The sequence below is a fragment of the Geotrypetes seraphini genome, chromosome 17 (assembly GCF_902459505.1).
Source record: "Geotrypetes seraphini chromosome 17, aGeoSer1.1, whole genome shotgun sequence".
NCBI classification, from domain to species: Eukaryota; Metazoa; Chordata; class Amphibia; order Gymnophiona; family Dermophiidae; genus Geotrypetes; species Geotrypetes seraphini.
In genome coordinates this window covers 12,505,837-12,522,782 of record NC_047100.1, presented here as the reverse complement: position 1 = coordinate 12,522,782, position 16,946 = coordinate 12,505,837, and the positions used below count along the sequence as shown (strand labels likewise).

General features: G+C 41.0%; 1 protein-coding gene across 1 annotated transcript in view; it reads left to right on the top strand.

The window, feature by feature from the left end:
* The window catches only part of FGD3 (FYVE, RhoGEF and PH domain containing 3), a 221,874-nt gene that overhangs the window by 89,040 nt on the left and 115,888 nt on the right, over window positions 1-16,946 (top strand). The gene's annotated exons all lie outside the window — the stretch shown is intronic.

Here is a 16,946-nt window from a genome sequence, read left to right as displayed (position 1 = left end):
ACAACATTACACAAACAGCAGTAATCAATAGCAGGTATGTTTAACAGTGCTAATGATCCCTCAACATCTTTTACAACTGGGATGCTGGTTTTCATTTAAGGACCCTTTTACAGAAGTTTTTTTTGCATATGCTAATGGAATTGGCTCATGCTAAATACTGTTTATACCTATAACCCTACCAGTTTTTCTTAATAATAGCTTGAGATATCTATAACAACTATTTTGTTTATACCTATAAGCCACGTGGCACTTAGCGTGCGCTAAGCTTTAGTAAAAGGGCCTCTTAGTTTCTCATGTTTATAGGAATATTTGTTTTATTTGGATTTAAATTATTTTAAATTTTGGGGGCAATGCTGTTCAGTAGTATCTTAGTTTTGTTAACGGATGAAATAGCCAGAAATATGTTCATTTCTGGTTAAAAACATCATGAAGTGACAAATAAAGCTAACTTTTGCCTCTTTGTGGTAAAGGTATAAATGTTACAGAAAGCAAAGAGGGTCCAGCGTAGGATTTTATAAATTGCTTCTATGCTATAACTAGAGAATTGCCATGCAACTTATTTGCTGAGACATGCAATTCTTTCTCTATAAAGCATTTTCCTCATCTCCAAAGACCTGCGATAACATTAACTAGCATCTGGGTCTGTCTGGCAGGTCACAAATGCAGTAATAGAGCCCCAGCAGAAAGTCTATGATATATATTCTGTTCATCAGGTTTTGTTTCCAGGGTTTCCTAGACTTGTCCATTTGCCTTTTCTTTTCTCTCTCTCTGTTTTCATTTTCTCTTCTGCTTCCATTTCAACATTGATTTCTTCCTTCCATTTGCTTTTCCTTACCCAGATATCACTTCTTACGAACCACTCTTTAATATCCCTGTTTTTATAGCACTTGTCTACATCTTTTTTTTCCTTACCCCAGCCCTTCTTTTCCCTATCATTCTTTCATTTCCCAGCCTTATTTCCGGTTTTTCAGTGTTCAGCCTTCTAATGTGGGAGCCAACCTAGGTCTCGAATGAATAAAACATTTCACCTATGCAGACAACATAACGATCATTCTACCTGTAACAGCTCCATTAGCCAACAACTTCACCACTGTCATAAATGTATCCACATCATAGAAAACTGGCCCTCAACCCACCACCTCTAACTAAATAACAAAACCAAATTCCTTTGGCTGGGATTCTCACCCGACCCACGCTACACTTCAAGGATTGCAGTAGATGACACAGACTTTCCATTAGAACTACAATTCCGAATCTTAGGAGCAGAAATTGATAACCGCTTATCCATGAAGAGCCACATACAATCAATAAAAAACAATCTTTTCTTGTGAAGAGAAAGGTAAGATCTGTCAGAAAATACTTCAAAACCTAGGCTTTCTGAATTTTAGTACAATCTCTAATCCTAGACTACTGTAATGTAACACTAGTTCTTTGCTCTAAAACTTTTCACAACTATTTCAAAATGCAGCAGTAAGACTCATATATGCATATGGACATTGGAACATCCACAGCCCTACTATATGTAACTACTTGGGCTACCCATAACCACAAGGATCAAGTTTAAATTAGGAATCGCTGCTTTTAAGATCCTGACAGGGAATGCCATCGACCATTTAACAGAGTTGGCCACCCTACAATAAAATATCCTTTAGTTGTGTTAACTCTTGCGGAGTCCCGCAGGGCTCTCCCCTTTCCCCACATTGTTCAACATCTACCTTGCCTCATTGGGGAACCTACTACATAGCTTAAAGGTTAAATTTTATATCTATGCTGACGATATCACCATTGTTATTCCCCTTACTTCTCTGACCTCCGAGATAAAGATGTCATCTATCATCCATTCTAAATGAAATCGAATGATGGATGACTGAATTCAAATTGAAGCTCAACACCGACAAAACTAAATTTTTCCTGGCAAGCCCTAATGACAAAATCAAAGACTCCTTGATCTCCCTTAATGGTTAGGACTTCCCTATTGACCACTCCATTAAAATCCTGGGAGTCACCTTGGACCGCCACCTCACTCTAAATGCACACATAGACTTACTAGTTAAAAAATGCTTTTCGGTTCTATGGAAACTCAGAACCATCAGAAAATACTTTGATGCACCATCCTTCCGCTTACTGGTTCAATCATCCATCCTGAGCTTGCTCGATTATTGCAATATTATTTACTTGGGTTCTTTCAAAAAAAACCATTCCAAGACTCAGAGTTATTCAAAATTCGGCAGTTCGACTGATCTTTAGGCTGAATAAATGGGAACACATAAGCCCCTACTATCAAAGACTCCATTGGCTGCCCCTAGAGGCATGAATCCGGATTAAGTTTGCTTGTCTTGGCTATAAATCAATATTTGGTCTGGCTCCCACTTACCTGGATTCCCACTTCAATCTGGCAGATTATCTTAGGCCCACACGAAGAATTCATCTGTTCACCTATCCGACAATAAAAGCTTGCCACTACAAAAGATTCTTGGACAGAACTCTTGTCTTTCAGGCAGGCAAATGGAACGACTGGCTTAGTAACGTTTTCGCTCACTCTTCATCCTACTTCAATTTTAGAAAACTATTAAAAACAAGTCTGTTCAATCGATTTGTTAATTAAGAATCTACTCACCACTTCTTATTCAATCCTGTAACCATATGAACCTTTTAGCTTTCATATTCTTTATTATGTAAGATTGTATTGCTGACTTTGATTGTAACCTCTTCGCTGATTGTCCAGCGCCTCTTAGCTGTAAACCGCCTCGAACTTATATGGCTTTGGCGGTATATAAGAATAAAATTATTATTGTTATTATTACTCCTCCAGAGTGCCTCCAACAGATAATCTCACCAAAGTGAACATAACATAACACCATACTTCTTAACCACGTAACCATGAGTTCCACGCAGTTTACAAAAGATTATAAACGAAAAACAATTTAAGAATGACAGAAAGAATTATTTGACCGAGTATTTTGAAAAAAGATAAGTTTTCAGCTGAGTTCTGAAATATTTAAAAGAACAAGCTCCAAGCAATAACAATCAGAATTCTCTTGTCGTGTGAAGCTGCTTGGAATGCTAAAGTATGGTCCAGAAATTTCTTACTTTTCCAGCACTATACCGACGGGAAGCTGAATAGGGCATGAGACTTTCTACTATTTTTATACGATGCTAGAGAGAATCTATTAACCATATAAAATGCAGTGGTACCATACATAACCTTATAGCAAAAGCAACCCAACTTAAACAAAACACAAGCCTGATGGAGAGAAGCAGGCATATGTCCATCTTGCACCAGACTATGATGCATTAAATGCTGCCAACTATGTTGGTATCATCTGAGTTTGCTCTGCTAAGAGCTGTACAGATTGAATTAAAATCAATTAAAAAAAATCTCACCAGAAATCTTTTCCACTTAAAATTCCCACTATTCAACAATATAAAGACTACAAAGCAAATTACCGTATCCATCCAATATCAATTAGCAAAATGCTGCAACCAACTACTACTTACACTACGATCTTGTGACCAATATCTGAGGTTCAGAAAACTTTTAATAGCATTTCAGTACCAAGACTGGGAGTCAATCCAGAAGTAACTGAAATGGCAACCTATCCAGAGCCATTTCTAAACTGTCCAGTGCAACTCCAGCCAAAGATGACCTACTTAAACTTGTAACTATGTATTTGTAACTGTGACCTAACTGTATTATAACTGAATTATGGATGGATCTACCTGTACTAGCAACTCTATTGAATGTCCACATCAATCTGTCCATTGTAACTTCCTGGGTAAGTGACCCAACCTCTTGTAATGTAATTTGACCTTGAACTGAATAGGTAAAACCAAAAAAACTCTGGAGTGACGATGTAAATGGACTTTATTTGAAAGTGCCAAAGTTCCAAAGGTACACTGAAATCATCCACATAAAATAATTTCATCCACATAAAAATAAATCATCCACATAAAAGCCTTAAAGGACCTAGTCCGCTAGAGATACAGGACCCAACACGGTCTGCGTTTCGACAAAAAGTCTTCTTCAGGGGTCCCTGGGGGTCCTATAAAGGTGAATACGTGGGAAACAATTATGTGGTGAGCCGGAAGTGAGACACTGCTTGCATTTGCAATAGAAAGGTGAATAGGTAAAAGCAGAATAGAAAACCTGATTAACATAACACATAACATAACTCGTAACTTTTCGCTCCCCCTCTTCCCTATCCAGAATCTTTCTACATTCAGCATTACCTTAGCCCCCCTATGTCCAACATGTCCCTGTGAGCACACTGAAAACAAGCCTCTGCTGAGTCCCACCCCTACCGAAACAGGAAGTCTGAAACATAGGAGGACTGCAGTGGAAGCTTGTTTTCAGCATACTCATAGGCTCAGCCCCATAGTTCTTTACCACTCATGCTGTCACAGGCCCTGGGAAGGGTTGATGTGGCCACCACAGTGTAGCAGTAAAGGTCGGCTGGCAGGTGGGAAAGGCAGATGCTAAAATCTATGGGACAAATGCCTTCGCTTTGCCCCTCTTCCTGTGTCCATGATCTTCTAGAATCCTATAACTGCTTTCTTCTCCCTCCCTCCCCCTATGGCTTATAGTCTTATTACATTACATTACATTACATTACATTACATTAGAGATTTCTATTCCGCCATTACCTTGCAGTTCAAGGCGGATTACAAAAGATTTAGGGCGGATTACAAAAGATTTAAGGTTGGTCTGTTACAAGAAGAGAACAGTGGTCTGTTACAAGAAGAGATCAGAGGTCATGACTAGTGAAGAGGGCGGATATTCTCAGGGAGTTAAGAAGAAGATAGGAGGAATGAGGTAATCGTGATGTTAAGACTTAATCAGGGATTGCTTGAAGAGTATGGTCTTTATTTCTTTTCTGAATAACCTGTAGTCCGTGGTTGTTATCAGCAAATTGGAGATTTGGTTATCCAGTTTCGCTGCTTGGGTGGCTAGGAGGCCGTCGTAAAGTTTTTTTCGTTTAACTTCTTTGATTGGCAGGTATGTGAATGGGGTGTGAGATTTTCTGTGTCTGGTTGAGGTATTATGGATGAGTCGGTTGTTCAGGTAGGTTGGGCTGTCTTATGATTCACTAGAGTTCTATCTATGAAACTGTGCAACATGGCTCCCTTTCTCATGGAACATTTAAAATGTTGCTTCTAATCCTGGGGAAATGTGTGTGAACATAGTCTCCCCAGTAATTGGGTCCCCTCCCCCCCCCTTCACCATCTATGATTAAATATTGGAAGCTGGTGCAGAGAATTCCATCAGTGGTTAAATAGTGTCACCCTTATCCTTCTTGTTCTATCCCTTCCCTCTATCACATTTCTTCTTATATTATGTAACTTTTCCCTTCCTCCCCATTCTTCCTCACGGTCAGGTTTGTCAGTATATGTTTTATGTTTTCTCTAACTTTTCTAATACACTATCTACTAGTTCTTACTATTCTATTTTAAATTTTATTGTTAACCGGTCAGATATTTGTTTTATGATCGGATATTAAAAACTAATAAACTTGAAACTTGAAAACTTGACCTCAAGAGCCACAAGCAGGTCAAGTTTTCAGGATATCCACAATAAATATGCATGAGATAGATTCGCATCCCAAGGAGGCAGTGCACACAAATCCATCTCATACGTATTCATGGTGGATATCCTGAAAACCTGACCTACCTGTGGCTCTTGAGGTCCAGAGTTGCCTACCCCTGGTCTAGCCAATAAGTCAATACGCTCATCTTTTCCAGTAACCAACAACTCTGCAGCCATACACACCGATCTTTGCTTTGTTTCAGGTTCTATATCCAGCTAAGTAATTAACTTGTAACTTGTATGCTATTGAGATACAGTACCAAAAGAGGAAGGAAACTCATAGGGATGGTGTACCACAGGACCAAAAGGGTGGTATCTACTCTTTTGTCTGCATTTGTTTCCTCATAGTAAACATATCACTTCATTTCATGCCTGTATATAAACGTATACATTGTTCTCTTATATGAAACAATGTGCTAATATATATTTTTATATTAGAGGTTATTGGTTCTTAAATAGTGTGTGTATTTAAAGCATAGGAAAGGATATGATGACTCTGAAACTGCAAAATTGTGTCTTTGCATATCCTGTTTTGCAACAAGGAAGTGCTAATATTTCTATCTTAGAGCGACTTTATTTTCTAGCAGGTCTGGCCGTTGATGTAGAATGCATGCTTAGTATATCTTACTTGGGCAAGGATAATGACAACCTCATTTCTAATGGGAAACACATTTTGCTGTATAATAGGTGGCATAAGGGGACGACATACATAACAAATGTTTTGATTCAGGACCAGGACTTGTTTAAATAATAATGTAGAAACTGTTTTTTTTTTTGTTTTTTTTTAAATTGATGACATATCTGCATACATATGACTAAGAAAAACCCCAGAGTGACATTAATCCTAAAGGTGTTGGTCCAAGCAATTACTGTGTGAGTCATATGGAGGGAGAGAGAGAGAGAAGATCCTAGAGAATCAAGAAAACGTGGCAGATATAAAAATATTTCCTGTTGTTTTAGGTGCCACAGCCTTGGTCAAAAAGAATTTCCAAACATATCTGGATAGGTTGCCTTTACGTGCTACCTCTTATTAACATCGGGATCTGGATAGTCCCGGCTGTTGCCCATCCACCTCCCCCCAACCACTTGTCCCATTACCCCTTCAATCAAAATTAGCACGCAGTCTCCAATTATGGTGAATATAGCCGCTGCTCTATTTATTGATCACGATAAATAACATTATCAACATAATATTCAAATAAATTGACATCAATTAACCAAACCAAGCTCCTCCTGAGCTACCAGATACATAGCATTATATTGTCCTCGACCCCGCCACAACAGCTAGAGTCTTGACGGGTGGCATGACCACATGCCCCTTTAACCAGGTCGCCTGACCCCAAGGCCTGGCTCCCAGCCGGCCCACCGCTCATCGCCGGTGAGGGTACAGCTTTAACCATTTCAAACAGATGGCCAACTATATGCAATAATTTATTTCCTCTCCTTCATTCATACACAATAAAAAAAATACAAACAGATTCTCCTTGTTATTCAAACTTACTTAGTAGATAGGTGAGGGACTTTTTTTAAAAAAAATGTTATTAAAAATTAATGCAATTAAAAACATCTAGACTTATACAATTGTATACAAAACAATGCATTGATTCATTATATGTCTTATTTCATGGCAAGAACTAAGATATTTAAATTATCTATGATGTCTAATATATCTCAACCCTCCCGTCCCACACTCCACCACCCCCAACCCCGGTGAAAGGATATGTGCAGGAGATTCATAAGATGTGGACAAAAGATTATAGATCAAAACTCAATTGGGACTATCATTTTGGGAATTAATTCAGATTTCATATGCATTCCAAATGGTGTTATAATTCTGTAACTGATTTCTCTGAAGAGCAGTTAATTTAGACATCTGTTGTATATATTGAACTTTGGCCAATAATACTCGTATCCCTGGTAGATCTAATTATTTCCAGGCAGATGACAGGATAAAGTCGCCCTGCTGTCATTATCAAGTGTATCCATTTCTGATGTTTCAGAGGCAGGGCGTCTGGCCCTCTATGGTCTTGGGGATCGAAATACCTAGTACTTCCTCAATAAAAGAAATTACTTTATCCCAATAAATTTGTGCTTTAGTACAATACCACCAAATATGTTAAAAAGTGCCTACTTCTACACATCCTCTCCAACATTTATCTATCCATTCCCATACATAGCTCACAATCATGCTGGCATGTAGTACCAGCAAAAAAAAATCTTCATTCTCTATCATATTGCTGGCTATAATACCATATAAGAGAGAATGCTATATGGTATCCTCCCTCCCTTTATCCCTCTTTCTTGGAATTCCTCAAACCCTAATACCACCAGATCCTCCCACAAATTAAAACTATCCTTCCCCTCGCTAAAAGGCATTTCCCACACAGGAAAGCTAGGGACCTCCCTCCACTTCAAAATCACTGAGCTCTGGAACAACCTTACCTCCCCTCTTCGGAACTAGAGCTCTCTCCAAGTTTTCCGCAAACATCTGAAAACCTGGCTTTTCTCAAAAAATGTAAGTCTCCCTCCAACTTAGGAATCAAGGAAACTCTTATATCTTGGCATCCCAAGTCCTCTAAATTTTCTTCACACTTCTACCTCTAACCCTCTGTTGTAGTTCCTTCCTATTTCTCCTACTGTAAACCGCGTCGAGCTCTACGAACGTGGAGATGATGCGGTATACAAACCTAAGGATTAGATTAGATTAGATTAGAATGCAATATTTTAAACCACTCCTTATCAGAATAAGTTTTACCAACGATCTTTTCCCAGCGACATCTATATTTCAAGGGGGGATGAAGATGCTCCAATTGTGCATTATATAATCTAGTGATACTTCCTCTCCCACTCTCTCTTATCATAGCCTTTCCCAAATCTGAGTGTTGAACAACAACTAATTCTTTTAGAACCGCTTTTCTAATAAAACTTTCAGTTTGTCTATAGTAGAATAAATCACTTGGTGCGAGGCCATATTCTCTCAATAATTCAAAGGGGAAAACAATTTTCCCGTCTTCCAACAATTGGCCTAATATTTTAAGACCTTTCTTTCCCCAAAGATGAAAGGCCACATCAACTTCTCCTGGAGTAAAATTAGGCATATATATAATAGCTGCCCCATAAAATAATTTTTGTCCCCGTAATATCGCCCACGTACCCGGACCCACAAATCAAGAGTATGTCGTATTACAGGGTTAGACTTCTTAGCTATTACAGAGAGTTGTGAGAGTTGAAGCCAGGGTATCATCCACAATGGAAGCGCTCCCAATATCTCCTGTTCCATACATACCCAAGATTTTCCACTGTCCCGTTTCCAGTTAACTAAATATCGTAGTTGGGCTGCTTGATAATAATATTGAAATTTTGGTACTGCCATTCCTCCCAGTTTTCTAGGTTGATACATTACTCGAGAAACTTGGAGTTTTATGGTGCCAAATAAAAGCAAATATCTTCCGCTCTGACTGTAAAAAAATTTTTTTAGATAAAGGGATCGGTAAGGCTGAAAAGAGGTATAACAACCTCAGGAGCACAACCATCTTTATTGTTTGTACTCTACCCAGCCAAGAGATATTTAGATGTTTCCATCTTTCAATGTCCTGCCAAATCGCTTTCAAAAGAGGGGAATAGTTAGCAGCATAAAGCAATTCTACATTTTTTGTTAAATTGATCCACAGATATCGTAATGATTGTTGTGCCCATTTAAAGGAATAATTACTAGAAATCCATCCCTGATCTAAATCTGACAAGGTAAGATCCAGAATTTCTGACTTCGACATATTTATCCAAAATCCTGACATCTGTCCAAAAGCTGTAAGAACTTCTACTACAGCTTTCAGCGAGGTGGAGGGGTCTCGTATTGTGAAAATAATGTCATCTGGAAATAGTAGTATTTTTGTTTCTAACCCACCACAGCTTTTACCTGAAATACTTGAAGTTTGTCGCACCAATTGGGCAAGAGGCTCCATAACTAGTGCAAAAAGAACAGGTGACAAAACGCAACCTTGGCGAGTCCCTCTCCCCAAAATAAAGCATTCAATATATCCTACATTGATATTGATTGAAGCCAAGGGGGGCCTTATATAACAATTGAAGCCAGTGTAGGAAAGTTCCAGATATCCCCATCTTTTCTAACACTTTAAATAGATAGGGCCAATAAACCCTATCAAATATCTTCTTGGCATCAATACCCAAAATAAGAGTCGAATCATTTAAGAACATAAGAACATAAGAAGTTGCCTCCGCTGAGGCAGACCATAGGTCCATCCTGCCCAGCGGTCCGCTCACGCGGCGGCCCATCAGGCCCATTTCCTGAGTAGTGGTCTATACCTATCTATACCCTTCAATCCCCTTTTCTTCTAGGAATCTATCCAAACCTTCTTTGAAACCATTTAATGTTTTCTTGTCTACAACAGCCTCTGGAAGCGCGTTCCATGTATCCACCACCCTCTGAGTGAAAAAGAACTTCCTAGCGTTTGTTCTAAACCTGTCCCCTTTCAATTTCTCCGAGTGCCCCCTTGTACTTGTGGTGCCCCATAATTTGAAAAATCTGTCCCTGTCTACTTTTTCTATGCCCTTCAGGATCTTGAAGGTTTCTATCATGTCTCCTCTAAGTCTCCGCTTTTCCAGTGAGAAAAGTCCCAACTGCTTCAATCTGTCGGTATATGGGAGATTTTCCATTCCCTTTATCAGTTTAGTTGCTCTTCTCTGTACTCCCTCAAGTACTGCCATGTCCTTCTTGAGGTATGGCGACCAGTACTGAACACAGTACTCCAAATGCGGCCGCACCATTGCACGATACAGCGGCATGATGACTTCCTTCGTCCTGGTCATAATACCCTTCTTAATGATACCCAACATTCTGTTTGCTTTCTTTGAGGCTGTGACGCACTGCGCCGATGCCTTCAGTGTTGCGTCTACCATCACTCCCAGGTCTCTCTCCAGGTTACTGACCCCTAGTGGTGTTCCCCCCATTTTGTATGTGAACATTGGGTTCTTTTTCCCCACGTGCATGACCTTGCATTTTCCTATGTTGAAGCTCATTTGCCATTTTTCGGCCCACTTTTCCAACTGTGTTAGATCCTTTTGGAGATCTTCGCAGTCTTCCCTGGTTTGAGCCCTGCTGTATAGTTTGGTGTCATCTGCAAATTTAATGACCTCACACTTGGTACCCGCCTCTAGGTCGTTTATGTAGATATTGAACAGGAGCGGTCCTAGCACCGACACCTGCGGAACTCCACTCGTGACCCCTTTCCAGACTGAGTATGACAGACTCGGCGAATATTATCGAAAGTCTGGCTACCTAGTACAAATCCAGATTCAGATTGATAATCAACCACTAGATGTGGCATATATATTTGTAAACATTTAGCTAAAATCTGAGTAAACAATTTATAATCCATTCTAGTATATAAATCTGGTTGCGCAGTTCTCCGGTCTTAAGCGTACGTACCCTCCGAACATGTGTCCCCCAGGGCTATAATTTTACCCCACATTCCCAAAGGGTCTCTGGAGAAGTGTCTCCTGTATCATTAAATTGTAAATATTCTCCAAGATCCTTACCCAGCTGTTGCACATGAGCCGGATCTAGCAGGAGACTATCATCTAATCGCCAATATTTTCTTCCAGATTGGGCAGATTGCATCATTAAATTAAAGCAACTTGGAGCTTGATCAGACCATTTCCTAGTTTCTAAGGAAGAAGAACTAACAGCCTCCATCAAATCTTTCTCCATCAGCCAGAGATTGATTCTGGAATATGTAGAATGAACTTCTGAATAAAAAGTATAATCGTTCTCTGTCGGGTGTTGATATCTCCACAGATCAATAAGATCCCATGACTCCATAAATAGATGTAATTGACGTCAATCAAGTTTACTATAGTTCACTCCAATATTGGAATTATCCAACTTCACATTTAAGGTAAGGTTAAAATCACCTCCTGCTATAATTTTATCTTCTGCATGTTGTCAGTATATCTCTTACTTTATTATAAAAAAAAAACACCTTGAGTTGCGTTAGGGGCATAAACATTTAACAAAGTATATAATTCACCCTCCATAAATATTTTTAAAAGCAGAAATCGGTCTTCCTTATTGCGGACCACCTCTTTAACATCCACAGATACATAGTTGGCAAATACAATAGCAACTCCATTAGTTTTAGATTTCAATTTGTTAGAAGCAAAATAAATCTCTTTATAATGAGCATGGTGAAAAAATCTCTCATGAGTTGGTAATAAATGCGTTTCTTGTAAAAATAAAACAATTGCCATCTTGACTCTACCAGCCTCCTGAAAGTAAAGTTGTTGTTTACGCTGAGAGTTTAGTCCCCGAACATTCAGGGATATAAAAACTCGTTCAACCATATGTTAAGCATAGAATTGCCATAAATGCACCCCATAACACATATTTTTCCAATTGCTCATCAGACCCATACATATTTTCCCACCAATCATAACTTATCCATACCTCTCTCTGCACACATCTTCCCACCCATATAGCCCCTAATCCCCCCATCCCAACTCAACCAAGTCCTAGACCCAGATCTGGCCTCCAGATGAAAAAAAACAGAGGTCAGGTCCACTTTCAGATGTCAGGGTCGGAGAAGGTTAACACTGTCCCAGTTTCTCCATGGCTTTATCAGTTATCTACCCCATTTCTACTCCTTTTTCCCCCTTAAATCTTACAAATATCAAATTTATTATCAATTTCTCTCTCTGTTTAAATTAGTATTCTTATTCTGCTTGACTCTATAGTCGCTTTTTTTTTTTTTAGCCTGTTTAAGCAGCTATTGAGCCTCTAAGGCAGAGGTTACTTTATAATATTTATTTTCCTTCAACATCTAATCTTTATTATATATCAGTTCTTCTTATTATTGAGCTAAACACATTTGTTCTGGCTGTCTTTGTAGTCTCTTCTTTTGATCCACTCTATGCCATCTCTGGCTTGACAGTCCTGTAGATATAAGTTGTAATGACTCCTTTTGGTGCTTCTCACCCTCAGTGGGCCAGAGCTTAGTCTGAATAAGTAGCTGTTGGGCCTCTAGAGCTAATGTAACTTTATGCTGTTTGCCTTCGAGTATAAAAGAAATCCCAAATGGGTAATGCCATTTATAACGAATATTATTTTGTTGTAGACATCTAGTTACTTCCCAGCAGTCTCGTCGGTTTTTCAAGGTTGCTGAAGAGATGTCAGCAAAGAGTTCCACTTTGGCATTATTTAACATCAGATGATCAGCTTTTCGTGCTGCTTGTAGCACTCTCTCTTTCTGTGGATATCTTAGAAAGCACACTATTATATCCCTTGGTCTCTCTAATTTATGTGGCCCCAGGGCTCGATGTATCCTTCCAAAATCTATGGTTGGCAATTCAGCCACTGGGTTTTCTGTTTGCAGGAACTTATGAAATAGAGACTGTATGAAGGCCGATGAGTCTTTAAGTTCTTCTGATTCAGGAATTCTGCGGAATCTCATGTTATTTCGTCTTTCTCTATTTTCTCCATCTTCAACTTTAAGGAGTAGTTCCTCTATTGACAAATCAATTTGTTTACAATGATTTTGAATTTCAGTTATCTCCTGTTCATGTACTATAACCCGTTCTTCAAATTCCTGGAGATTCTGAGTCATTTCATCCATTTTTTAATGTAAACCATCAATATTGATTTTAATATCTGAGGTAAATACTGCAAGTGATAGTTTAATATCAGCCATCCGATGTTGTAAGTCCCCTTTGCTAGCTAATGCTAAGTCAGCTGGAGGGGAGTCTAATGTCTCTAATGTTTCTTTTCCAAGTACATTTGGCTCAGCTTCTTCTTGTGTTAAATTTTGTTTGGAAGCTGGAACTTCCACTATATCTTCTGCCCGGTAAGCAAACATTTTAAGATCAGGTGTTGTTTTTTTGCTAGCCGTATTTCCAGGATTAATTCAGTTCAGTTCCAGTTAATTATAAAGACTAGAAATGTATAATATGGCTAAGTTAGAAATCCCTCTTCCCCCCCCCGCCCCGATTAATCCAGTTTAGCCAATCATAACCACATCTACGTTTTACAGCATAACAAAAGCCCCCTTTTATATCAGAGATTTCTTTATATTATTAAATCTGTCAGGGTCTCCTCGTCTGCAGCAGGTCTACAAGGCTCTCTCCACTCCTCCGCTCCACTCTAGTATTCTCTGCTACCAACAAGGGCCAGCTGAGTCCATTTGAGGGAGAGTGCTATTCTCCCACAAAGACCTGCAAAGATCCGTAAGAGGAAAAATTTCCTCCTATGCTTCTCGCCCTCACGGCCAAACTCCACGGGGCAATTGCTCCTCTCCACCCTGCTAGAGCTTACCAGGGTCCTTCAAATGCAGGGCGCCTTTGTCTTCAGCCTGTGGGTTCACAACAGTGATGTCACAGAGGCAGTCCTCCTTCTCTCCTGCCAAGCCCAGTGAGACTGCACACTGATTTTCACCTCCTCCATACAGAGTGTGGGTAAGCTCAAATACTTAATCAACCATTCAGTTCTGGACTCGGAACACTCTCCTCCGTCTTCCACGTTCTCCACCTTACTGCTCAAGTACTTCACAATAGGGGCAGTTCAAAGGCTGCTTTCTTGTGTTTCTGTAGGGCTAGCCCTCAGTCACACTCTCCCTCACAGGACACGTGTTTGCGGTAGGGGTAGCTTTCTACCTCTCAAGTACTCACAGGAGGGCAATTCTCCCTCTTCTCGATCTTATCCGCTGAGATTCATCAAGTACAGGGGGCGCCTCTCCACTGCCCATATGCCTCTAGCTCAGTCCTGGCATTCATGGTCAGAATCACCGCAAAATTCCCTCACTTTGGTGTCATCAACAGGGGAACACACCAGTTCTCTCCGCAACAGCTCAGAGCTCAGGCAGGCTCTTATGCTGGTCAGCTACCAGTCGAACACAGGGCAGGGACCCACAGAGGGACTATACTCTACAGCTCGTTCCTGCAGCAAGGGGGAGCGCCGCGAGACTTCTCTCCACTTTTGGCAGCACTCGCCACGGACTGCCGGAATCAGGATGATCTTCTTCTCCACAGTTAGACTTTTTCCCTCTCTGCTCGTAGAGACTTGGCAAGAATGCCACAAAGACAGCTTTCTTGTGCTCCAACAAGTACTAGCACTCAATGGGGTGATACACTAAGTTGCTCCTCGTCAGCATGGAGTCCAGGTAGGTTTACTCGCTAGTCAGCCATTCACTTCCGCTCATGATTGTGCCTGAGGTCCGTGGTGAGGGACTTAACATTGCACAGTTCTTTGAGTGCTGTTCATGGTATGCAGATGTCAGCTGTTACCAAAATGTATATAGACGTTAAAAACTTAAGACTCCGTGGGAACTAGATGATAGACCCTGTGGTTCTGCAGTAATGATGTTTACCAGATGTTGCAAAAGTTCTCTTCTCCTGCTACCTGCTCTGGTTAGAATGGCAGGATGCCTGGATGAATTTTCTCCTTTGCTGGACTACACAAGGGTGGGAAGGTTCCCCATACCTCTCCTGTAAAACAAGTTAGCAACTGGGTTTCAGATATGTTACTTGTCCCTTGGTCCTTGAATCCTTGCTCCTTTAGTAAGTACCTTTATAGAGTCAACTCTTAGGGAGTATAGCATGCTGATTCTGTCTGTATTCAGGATTTCTGCTTCAAGCTCTTTGCATTGGTCAGAGGCAGGAGATGGAACCCAAGACACATTTAGTGGGCAAGCAGAAGGCTTACAATACTTAAGAGGAGCTACTGCTGCCTCTAAGACTTTCCTTCTATTAACATAAACCCTTCTATTGTTCCACCAGCTTCTAGGGGCTTCTACACTATCCCCCTTAGTTCTCTACCCCTCAGGAAACTTCTAGTAAGCTTGTGATTTCCTGATGGGTGCCAGGGAACAGCAACATCATAGAAGGCCACAACAGAAGCTGGCTTTATGCTGTTTGTTTGCTGAAGGACAGAGGCCTAGATTTAGGGTTACCAGACGTCTGGATTTACCCAGGCATAGGGTTAGGAGACGTCTGGATTTACCCAAACATGTCCTCTTTTCAGAGGAATGTCCGGGCATCCAGAGAGCTTTACAAAACCCGGCACTTTGTCCGGGTATGGAAAAGTTGGTAAGATCGGGGCTGAGTCTGGCGTGCACGTGCACGCACATGCATGTGATGTCATCATGTCACATCTGCGCATGTGCAGATGCATTCCGGACCCGGTCTGAAGAGATGAGGTTTGCGTGGGGTTGGGGTTGGGAGGTGGAACTAGGCCGGGCTGGGGGTGAAACGGGGTGGACCTAGGGGTGGAATGGGACGGGCCCGAGAGTAGAACAAGGCAGGGCCACATGTCCTCCTTTACCAGATGCAAAATCTGTTAACTCTACCCAGACATGTCCTATTTTTGGAGGGCTGTCCAAATGACTTTCTCTCCTATCCGGGGAGAAAGTGTCTAGAGCCCTAACTTTTCTACTCTGTCCTCCACCTACCTCCAGGCTTGGCTGAAATTGAATCTTCAGTCTGACCAGCAGTAGCAGTGAGATGAGCCTGCTGCCATCGGCCTGCCCAAGAAGCCTTCTCTCTGGAACATCCTGCCTACATGGGAACAGGAAGTCACTTCCAGGGCAGGCCGACGGCGGCAGGCTCACCCCATTGCTGCTGCTGGCTAACCCGAAGATTCAATTTCAGTGAGGTGGTAGGATAGGGGACATGGGAGGAAGAGGCACCATTCTGTGGGGAGGAGAGGGGGGTGTTGGAGGGAGGGAGAGAGAGAAACACCCACGGGAGGGGAAGGAGAGAGAGAAGAACTCGTGGGAGAGGGGGTTATGGAGAGAAAAGCACCCACTGGAGGGGATTGGAGGGAGGAATGGTGAAGCAACCATGAGGGGGTTGGAGGGGAGGTAGAGAGTGAGAGAAGCACCTGCAAAAGGGGGGGGGGCGGTTGAGGGAGGGAAAGAGAAGCTAAAAAGGTACAGAAGAAGGGTGAACTAAGGAAATGGATGAAAAGTGAGGTGGGGCAGAGGTGAGACTAGGGGGAGGTGAGCCTTGGTGGGGATGGGGCAGGGTCATGTCCTCTTCTTTTTTCTTTTTTTTTACTTCACAAATATGGTAACCCTACCTAGATATAAGTGCTGAAATTAAATGCAGACAACCACTTCCTATTGGCTGTCATGAGTACATAGGCCATAAGAACATAAGAATTGCCAGCAATAGAAACACTTATATTGAATGACCTTTGCGCAGCATGGAGAATTCAGATTGCATAAAATGCTGCTGAAATTCTAATGATGTTACACTGTCATAGTATGTGCAAAAATAACTTATTAGAAGAAATTGGCCTCTTTCAAAAAGTGCAAAGACCAGGGGATTAAATTAATAAGAAGAAATATATATTTTT